Raw genomic sequence first — 11,055 nt, forward strand, 5'->3', positions numbered from 1 at the left:
AAAGTGCGCCGATTCAGCAAGCCAGATGATGAAGGCTCAACAATTTAGCTGTGATTAAATATGCCAACGTGACCTTTAGCTAAAGGCTATACCGGTGCCTCTGCGCCAACTTTCATAAAATAGCACAATTACTTTCGCCTGCACCGCCTGCTACGCCGGATGCGGCCTCGTTGGCATGCAAGGCCGGCGCGCATTTGTCATGCGTCCAATGCATTCAGAGGCTTGCGTTCTACACTGACACGTGGCCCTGCACCCTCGCTGCGACACCCTCATGAGCTCTCGGCTCCAGCCTGCCTGCGACGCGACGCGGCCATTTCCGGACTCGGTGCAGGATTTGCCTCTGGGCTTGGCACGGGATTGGCAAGGGATTTGATTCACGATGCGTATCGAGTGCTGTGCTGGACACAGTACGGGACAGCATTGCAATACCCTGTGCTGGACACAGCACGGGACAGCATTGCAGCAGTCGCTCCGGCATTTTCGCTGGGGCGTATCACACTCGGCGCGAGCCTCGAGACATGCCGACGCAGGCTCAGCGGCGGACTCGACGAGGGCCCGGCAATGACCTCGGCACAGCGCTCGGCACTGGACGCCGGCCTGATCTCGACACCGACAAGTCGCCGGTCCCGGACGTCCACGCCGACGTCACCCAGCCATGCACGCGCCAGCGCGCCGTGGGCCGCGGCGCGCCTCGTTAGGGGCGCGGCACGACTGATTGCCGCTGGCCAGACGCCCCAGGCGACGTCGCGCGACCGGCGCGCCGTCAGGTTATTGTAGAGACGGCCCGGTAAGGCCGGCCCTCTGCGGCGGCTCGCCGGGATTGATGCGTCTGCAAGACGGGCCCGTCGCCAGACAGGCGTCATTAGGCCGGCAATCACCCGGACTGCGGCCCGGCAAACAGACACGGTTCGGCCCCTGTGCGGACTATATCTCTCACCGTCGGGTGCGGGGCGTAAGAGGGCCGTTCTCTGGTATACCTTCGTTTTAGGACACATAAATGATCCCAACTGTTGTGATCTTGCGGATATGAACATAACCACCCAATTTTTCATGAAAGCAGATGCTGAAAATACGATGAAAACCCTAACTAAGGCTTGTCCGAGGTGTTCAAGGGCCTGGACAGGTGCTTAGCAATGCTATTTGCAAAAATATCGTTTTTAAATGGTGGCCGCATAAGGCCGTTATTGGAGTGGTCAATTAAGTTTCATTCATCTGGACCACCTTCACCATGACCTGACGAGCCGCCTGGTATTTATATATTGATACTGCGCATTTGATAATATTACCTCAGTAATTTATGAAATAAAGGTGACGACGGCTCTCTAAAGGTCAGGTGACGTCAGAGGGCAGGATGGAGCGTGCTGAGCACTACGGCACGTTGACGTTCGCCATAAAATTCTGCCGTTGCCTGGAATTGTGCGATCGGATGGTAGGGGTTAGTACTGTTACAACAAGCACTGCTTAGCGTGAGCTCTGATCGCAGAAATCCATGGATTCAAAAAGCTTTGGTTCAATCTTTTAAAAAAGATAGTGATGCAGTATCGAACGGTGACCCAGTCATTACCGATCTTGAAATGACGAATCACTTAGCTGGGCGTAGTTGCAAATCACAAGCAGCTATGTGCACCAGGAGTGAATGCACGTGGCTATCCCTGACTTCAGGGTAGAGTAAGCAAGGCGTGGTGCCTATCTAAATAGCAGCCTCGCGATGCTCCATGTACTTTACTCTCCATGGGCAAAGAGCTGACAAGTGTCTTGATCTTTAACCCCACAAAACACAATGCCGCGATAGCATTTCACTTCACTGTATCCAGTTGAGCGTTTGCGGTTTCCCTCATAGCACGACCTCGAGACATTCAATTTGTCTTATCATCCATCACCACCTTGATGTTGGATCGACCTACTGAGCCCCATGCTAACCTGAAGGGCGTTTGACTCCGCCGCACATCCGCCATTGGACACGTCGCATCCATCTGCTGTTAGGGTCGCGTTGGTTAAGTTTTCCACGCCGGACTCATAGATAAGCTCGTAGACTCGGAACTTCAGACAGTATGGCGTCACTCATCATCTCTGCCAAGCTTAGTTTGGTTTTTACATCTCTGCTGAGCTGACGGATGACTCAAAAAATGACTCCTGATGACTCCTGAGATCCGGACGTGGCTGGTAGCTCAGGGGACGACTCGAGTGAATCAGCTGATCAAGTTCTTGCAGGGCTCTGAAGATATCAAGCACATGTGCCGGTCTTCCGCACGTGTCGACCGCGTGTTCCTCATCGACCCGCTGGGTGCAAGATTGCCTTGCGAGGCTGACGCTGATCTCACGAAAACTCCACCTCAGCGATGGGAACTCGGTTCCCTTGAGCACGTCAGCGGCTTTGCTCAAACAGCGAGCTGCATGCTAGTCGAATTCTCGAAAATAACAGAAAAGTGGAGGCGCGCCAGAGCGGAGCTGAGGGCGCTATCGGGCAGTGAACAGAAGAGATGATGAATGAAGCTGCGTTGTTGGCAAGTTTACTTCAGGCTTTCGCGGTGATATGCCAAGACTCACTGTGCATGACGCGATAACTGAACATGAAAACAAATAGAAAACGATCAGCTGCTGTTGTTTTAATACGGCAGTTAAGCACACCTTTACGTGCACCATCCAAAGGGTAAAAGATACTTTGTCGCTTTGATCTGGTTGTTACTGGAAAATATGATGGTTCCGATAGATAGTGCTGTTTGACACACTACTCGCGCCCCAACGACATGAAATGTGCTTGGTGCTTCTCGGAATTGGGGTAATATTTTAGTGCTTAGTGCCACCTACGTCACAACTTATCTATGTAAAGTGCATTCCTTCTGGTCGACATGCCAACTCTTTGCACATTTTCCCACCTTTTTTATTCGATTCGCCCATGAATCCTTTGAATTTTGCCGTCATTCGTTGACACGTTACTGCCAGTGATGAGACCGGCACAGCCACTGCACATGCCTGTTACGCTCTGGACCAGACTGGCTGACGTTTAGTTGGAAACGATTCCCGCGTTAAAATTGAGGCAACGCCACTACGGTGACAACCTGTTCCCGAACGTAACTTGCATCTCAGTGAAAAAAAAAATCGTGACTTCAAGGGTGCGAGCTTTTCACGTGTGCGTTTGTGAGGCTGTCTTATTATTAGCATCGTGCGATCTACAGACAGCCCGGCGGGTGGCGCCGCCGTATGAAGTGTAGTTCCAAGCTACACTACGATCCGCGGTCTCTGCCACCATAGCTGACCGTTCTTACTGAGCTTTACGCCATCCTCGCGCGATGCTCTTGGGACGGTTGCAGCGGTATTATTGTACGGCCAGAACAAGCAAAAATGCTTCATATGTGAAAAGCCAAACCAGCTGCTCGCAGGCGACAGTCAGTCGTGTCCGTGTCCGATTGGAAGCCTGTGGTCTCTGCATATGTCCGCCATGAATGACAACGCACAGGGAGTGAATCATACTACATTTCTTACAACCACCCATAATGATAGCTCTCACTGCGTCACTCATCTGCCGGCCAGTGAACATCTAGTAACATACAGAATCCGAGCGAGGCCGCTGCACCGTGTCTGTTGCGAGTGTACGGCACATGAGGCGCGCAGGCACCAAATGCGGACAACGTAGCGCGCGTGTAATCGCGGAGTGCGTTCTTAGTTACATGGCACCATGATTTAGTTGGCCAACCACAGCCAAAGAAAGCGCGCTTTTGTCAGGTCCAGTGCTGCGTCAGAAAGCACCGTCCGCATAAATTCCAACAACAATGGCCACCGTTTCAGGCGATGAAAAATGTCCTGTCCACGAGTTCGTTCATAATCTTAACAAGAAAGGTCTTAAGCTCCTGCTTTTGGGGGTTGCGGGTTGGGTTCTTGTGCTGACAATAATCGACCTTCAATGCGTCGGGAGGCACTGGTTAAATGCTTTGATTAAGCTAACGTTTCTGATGTTGCCAAACTCGACGCATGTAATTGTAGTCATGGTCACGATGGAGCAAGGTTGAGCAGAACTAAGACACGCAAATACAGAAAATGCTCTGAATCTGTTCAGGCACTGTCATTAAAAAGATATTCAAGCAATCAATCCCAAGATTGATTGATTGTGTGAAGGCTTTCAGCTCCAGATCCTGAAACCTGACGCATAGTATTATGCTAATTAATGCGCGAAACGCAGGTGGCTAAGCCGAAAGATTACAATGATCCATGCCAAGTAAAAGGCTAGCAAATTGCTTAGCACCAACATCAGGCATCACAAATATGCCGGCTATTCAGTTCCTCACGCCCCAACACCCAATATACGGCACTGGGCTGAGGGCAGCCTGATACACAGGCGGCCAAGCCAAAATGTTCCGTTGACCCATACCGAGTTAGGGCTAAAAAGAAACCTGCCGGCCGGCAGGTCTCAGTTTTTATCCCGACGAGCAAGACACCTCTCTAAACGTGCTTTAACTAAAAACGTTAGTGAAACTGTGTTCTGAGATCATCACTTGTTGTCGTGGGACCTATGCTTCGTGCATGCCCTAGCACGGCACCGTGTATTGGATAACACGACGTGAGGGACTGAATGACCGCGGTGTTTGCGCAGCATTCGCAATGCCTGAATTAAGCAATAAAAGTTTTCCAACCCTCTCCTCGACGTGGGTCATCTACACGCGACACTACGCATAGTGCCGTATTTCAGCTGTATGGATATGCATACAGCTGTCAGCGGTATGCGTAGTGCCGTATGTCAGGTGTCAGGTATATGGATAGGGAGCTAAGAATGTCTATCGTGTGAATGTCTTTCCATCGTCAGTGTCTGCACGGATGCGGGGCATTAATCTGCACTCACGTCTCTAGGTCTTGAAGAGTGTTTTTTTTTTGCTCAAACTTGCTTACTCGTTACCATGAGCACAGCTTGGAAAGTCCAGTTTTGACTTTATAACCAATGTTTCCTTGGCAATGTCCTTTAAGCAGCTCCATTTCCTGGCACCTTGCAAGGAAAGGTATCGTCCGCACAAAAACTGCGGACTCGTAGCACTCGATCCATTATAAGAAATGTATTTTGCGAATACATGAGCTCAGATGAGAAAGCTGACTGGATTTTAGCGAAATGATTCGCAACAACACACATGCATGCTGAGAAAGCTCCTTAGGCAACAACACGCATGCATGCTGAGAAGGCACCTGGACAACAACATATGCATGCTGAGAAAGCCCCCTAGACAATTCATGAGCGGTAACGAAACAATTGATTACGTGTTTACTAAACGCAGTCATGCGTAACGAATGGTTTGGGAACCAAAGCAAAAATCTGTCGTCATTTATCCTTGTTCTACTCTTCATCATGTCGAACGTGGGGAATGAATGTTAGACGCATCAAGCGCCAGCTCCGATCTGCACTGCACCAGTGAAGTGTGAGCATAGGTTAAGAGAAACCCTCAACATACAGTGCGGGAGGCAATTTTCAAACGCAAACACCAATTCCTTGTTTAGTTGACTCAGTCACCGCGTTGAGGATGAGACGTCGGCGTGGTGAAAACATCCTATTTAGTCCTGTTTACGTGGACAATGTGTTTTGGCCCATTTCATTATCTAAGCATAGGCTTGTCGCCTCGCATCGTTCGTCGCTTCAATGCCTCCCTGCCAGCGTGTCCTGCGCCGCCGGTCGCCGGCCACCATGCAGTTATCCACGCAGCCGCTCTTGTTTCACGCAGGGCGATAGACGGTGGATTGGTTATCACGCAATCATATGCTTTGGGACGCGTTAGTACGCATTGAGCATTGGACTACATCTCGAGCATCAGTTGTGGTAAGAATCAAAGGGCCCGTTACAGCAATTTCGGTGTGTTATTGCTGTTTTTAATGTGGTTCATTTTGCACAAATACGTCTGACCATATTAAGCAAGGGTACTCCCTTGTGTAAAAAAGTTCTTAGGAATCTCAACACCGCAGGGAACAAGCACAGATAAATATGTTGGAAAGTGTCTTGCATCTTATCCACCATTTGGAAAGCAGGGGAACTATGAGGCACCCGCGGGGATGACCAGGGAGGTTAGGAGCTTGTGGACTCGGGCCAACGTTCTGATGCAGAAGAAACGGAGGGCCCAAGAGACGATGCTAAATAACTTCAGCAGGTAAGTGGAGCTCAAAAATCGCAGCAAAAGAGCGTCGAAATCCAGCGCGAAATCGCTCATGCTGGAGGTCTTAAGAAGATTAGATTTGAGAGGCCGCGCATTCCTCCGTGTCCAGCACGAGAAGGGACGCCGGGGCACCACGGCAGATGCCAACGCTGAACAACAACTAGAACGTCAACGTCGTTACGATATCGGAGATGAGGAGCGGTGCAGCATCATTAGAGCACCGTCAGAATCAGAACACGTCATCATAACACATCAGGCCACGATTGTCCCGAGGCTAGAAACTGCCCTGAGCTCGAGTTCGAGCGACCTCTCCAAAACTGCTGACGAGATGGAGCCATTGCGTTCATTCATATTGACCGTTTCCAAGCGTTATGTCGCGGGGGTTGACTCCTGTCCATGGGCTGCGCGATCAAGAAGCTCATTGGCGCAGAGCTGTCGGCGGTAAAAAGCTGGATGAAGCTTTCCAGCAAAGATGCTGTTCTTATCCTGACCGTCACGGCGCAAAGCTCCGGGCACGGTCCGCTCGAACTTTTCATCAGCTGGCAGTTGTTCTGCAAAGCGCGGATGTTGCGGAAGGCAGCAGGGAAGCAAGAGAAAGTCGTTCTTCTTTCCGCACATCCAGCTGACGGTCTATTAGGACGTTAAGGTGAAAGGGACATGGGAGGCAGGCATGTTGACCGCCTTCCCGCGCTGGTGTGCGGCGAGGAGGTCGCCAATCTCCCAGCCGCGCCCAATCTGCCCTGTCATACGGCACCCGCCCCAACAGCGGCCGCGATGGAACTGCTGAAGGTCTGGGACATCAACAACGAGGTGGAGGCGTTGAGCTCTGATGCCACCGCCAATTCTACCGGCGCATGCACCACCCTCGAGCAGGAGTCAGAGCGAGAGGTGCCGCATCCGGCCTATGGACATCACATGCTGGAGCTTGTGGACGTGGAAGGATTCAGGGTCCGCTTGGGACTGTCCTCGAGACCAAACTTTCAACTATGCGCAACCAGAGCATTTTGCAAAGCGCTGGGACATCGTCGCCCGGACGAACCCGACGTATTCTGGCGATGACGTTCTCGAGCATCTGACTAAGCTCCGCAACAGCCGGATCCTTCAGTTAAACGCCGTCCTCGACCAGCAGCACCCCGAGACTCTTAGTTGTCTCGTAGTTTGTAGTAGTCTAGACTACTACAAACTGCTTGAGCCCGCGGTGATTGTTCTTGGGAGAGCGCCGAAGCAATAACTCCGATTCCTTCACTCCAGCGCCCTCTACCGTGCCCACTGGATAGTGAAAGTGATCTACGCTATCACTTGTTATTTAGGATGTCGTAACGGAAGATGAGGTGGCTTAAACAGACTGAGGTGGCTTACTGAATGTCCACTTGGATATTGCATAAGGCGTGCAGATACGAGAAGGTGTTGCACCCTCAACTTGTTTGACTCCCGAATCTTTTTTCAGTTTTCGGCACGCTAACGCGACAGTGATCATGCAAACTATGGATTTATGGCGTGAAGTTCGGTGCGTAAAGCGTCACTGTGTGGGTTAGATCCATCAGTAGAAAGGCTGCATGATAAGTGCGCAGTTAGAATTTATGCAGCTTGATTATCGCTGGTCGTGGTAAAACTTATACCACCGTGCATGCAATCATGGCAAAAGTATAATAAAAACATTCTCGTTGAAATCAGTGGCCCTGCTTTTCTGACCACCATTGGCTGTTTTCTATAATGAAAATGACGCACAGATTCCCGTCGTATCTTTAGTTACTGTTGACCCGTGTTGATGGAGCGTGTCTGCGAGGGCCAGATAACGGAAGACAGCCGAGTTTGCTTTAAACCCGGTGAATTTGGGCGTTAATATCTGGAAGATTGTACCGCAGTCGTAGTGCAATAGAGATGCAGTTGTTTTACACGCATGCTTAGTATATAGGATGTCGTGTTGGAGGATGAGGTGGCTTAAACATACTGAGGTAGCTTATTGAATGGCCACCTGGATATTGCATAAGGAGTGCAGATACGAGAAGGTATTGCACCTGCAACTTGTTTGATTCCCGAATCTTTTTTCAATTTTCGGCACGTTAACGACACAGTGATCATGCAAACTATAGATTGCTTTGGATGGATTGCTACATTATATATTTGATAGCATAGGTTGCATGTACATGGGCGTAACCTTTCTTTACGGTTCAACCTTTTGGGTTTGACGTGATCAATGATGCAGTTTCATTACCTTGATTTGCCCAACTTTTAAACTATTTGGTCATCTAACTCAATGTCATTTTGTGTAATAATTACCCAAATGTAGCTGCTCGCACCCACGTGTTTCTTTGGCTACCTTCCATGCTGGATGCCATATGACAAGCGTAGCAGTGACTTCGTCATTTTCCTTCAAGTGAGCTGTGCAAGATCATTCATCACTTGAAAACGCATATACCGGCAGCTCGGCACACGAACGATCTCCTTCATTATCCGCGTCTAGTCTTCTCATGACCCCGCCAACCCATGACGTTTACGTCAATAATATGTTGTTCATCAGTCATTCTACGATTTCGAGTGAACAAAGGCTGTAACTCTTGTAGACAGAGGCTGATTTATAGATGTTCGCCCGAGTATAGTAGTATTTGACGAGGAACATTGTACCTGATTGACAGATGTCCGCCCGCTCCACGGCACGTGGCTTGGCTGATGGCAGGAGCGATTCACTGCCCGCGCGTCGTCAGTGTACAGAAAACCACTAACTTCTTAACCTTATTTACTGGCTGGTAGTTATACACATTATGTAACCATATCGCACGCATGCCAAGATATGCTGCTGACGCGCAACCGTTCGCTCCTGCTAAAAAATTGGAGAAATCTTTCTCGAGCGGCAGATACACAGCTTGGCACGACAAGGCATACGCGAACAATATGCTCACAGAGTGCACGCGACTATCGGCATACAAAGGACATATATATATATATATATATATATATATATATATATATATATATATATATATATATACATATAAAGACCTCTCGCCAACAAAGGGAGACAGGGGTCCATCGTGGCTGGTTTACCTCGCGTTCCGCGCACATCCTCAAAACTGGTCTTACCACCTGACTTGCCTCAGTTTAGCTATAAATGAAATCTTCAGACCGATAGAGCTTATCCCAACAACCTGTAAATGTTGATAGAGAGGGACTTCTTACGAGTTCATCTGACAGTTCATTCTAATGATTCGCTCTTTTTTTACTCAATGATATCTGCGTCTTCAAAGTTCTGATCCTACCTTTTGCTAAGAAAAGCTGGTGTCCTCTCAGTATCTGCCTAATTTCCAGTGTTCCGTGTAGATCTACCTTGTCTATCCCTTCCATACTCTTGAATGCCTCAGATCCTTGACGAGATACCTCAGATCAGAACATAACAGATCCTCCCTAAGTCTACTGATATCAGCGAATATAAATCCAAGGCTCTAAGCCCATTCTTGTGTTCTAAGCCGCCAACGCCATGTGTCAATCTAATTGCGTTTCGCTGTACTATTTTCAGCCTACCTGTACCTTTTTTGGAAGCATGAGGACCCTGCCTGTATACAAGGCTCTAAGTGTGGTCTGACATAAGTGACGGACAACTTTTTGACGACATTCCTTCTTCTGTACTAGTCATTCCCGTAAGTACGTCCCAGGAACTTCGCATGCACGTATTCAGAACATCTCAAGCATTCCATGAAAGAAATGCAGAACGAATTGTTTCGAAGCATTGGGAGGACACCAATCTAGCCCACTTGTTGATGCAACTTAGAAAAGGTAGATCTCCGGACCCGACTTATTCCTACCTTGTTGGAATGTCCCGCACTGGCCACAAGCAGGCAGCGACGCGTCAGAAGGCTACCAAGATTTGGTCTCGGAATGGTTTTGCCTTTATACGGGCGCCCGCCGTGGTGACGTCACTCTGGTGCGTCCAATCGGAGAGCAGCTGGACGCAGCTCTCGTCGATCCGTTTACGAGGCCTCGGCGCGGCCAACGTGGCCTATTGCATGGATATTGCCCACGAGCAAACCAAGGATGTGTGGGGAAGCCATTGCACTGTTTGCATATTCTCTCATTTGCTGTCGGGTTTGACCAGTAGGATGATAGTGAAGGATTCGCGCCAGAGGCCTGGGTGCGAAATGTGTTCAGTGCGTCATGCAAAGCAAAGAGGCGACTGCAATTCATTGCATTTTCTCAGATGAGGATTCGCTTAACATTCCGTGAACGGGCCTAGAGTCGTCGTGTTTTTCTCAAAACTCTCGTTCGAACATGGGTGTTGAAACAGGGGAGAGCGTCGGGGAAGTACTGAACCTCCCCCTTTTTGGGAATGTTTGCCATTAGTCCAATTATGATGCATAGAAAGAACCAACTTCAAAATGGGTATCGCTCTCTCTACCCCTCACACGCGCACTTTCTGAGGCACTCCTGTGCCTGTATACTCGTGCAAACGCGGTGAAAATGTCACTTGCGATCAATGCAGCGCAGAGCCTATTTTAAGAGGATACACGGAGATGGGCCAAGGAGCATTTGGGTCAGTCGAATCATACAATAAAAAGCTGTGTATTTCCCCGAACTCGCTGTTATGTCGATAGTAGTACGTGGCTTTGATTTTTCCAGTTATTTTTTTTTTCTTTAGGTCGATCTTCGTTAGAACCAGGCTAAGACTAGGGACTGTAGAATTAGATTAGCTACAATATGGAGGTGCACAACATTCCTGTACTGGCTCGGTGTTCAAACGAGGCCGCCATGCCTCGTCTACAAAAATATACATTTATTTGTATACCTATCCGCCTGTCAGTCTCCTTTTGCTTTTTAACCTTGTACAGGTTAAAGAGAGAGCAGTAAAGCTTGCAATTTTCACAGCACCCATGCACGAGCGTGAGGAGCGTACATACCTGCTGACGATTCTGTACGGAGATTGATGAGCGCGTCGCGC

The sequence above is a fragment of the Pollicipes pollicipes genome, unplaced genomic scaffold, assembly GCF_011947565.3.
Source record: "Pollicipes pollicipes isolate AB1234 unplaced genomic scaffold, Ppol_2.1 Scaffold_6686;HRSCAF=7923_pilon_pilon_pilon, whole genome shotgun sequence".
Taxonomy (NCBI): domain Eukaryota; kingdom Metazoa; phylum Arthropoda; class Thecostraca; order Pollicipedomorpha; family Pollicipedidae; genus Pollicipes; species Pollicipes pollicipes.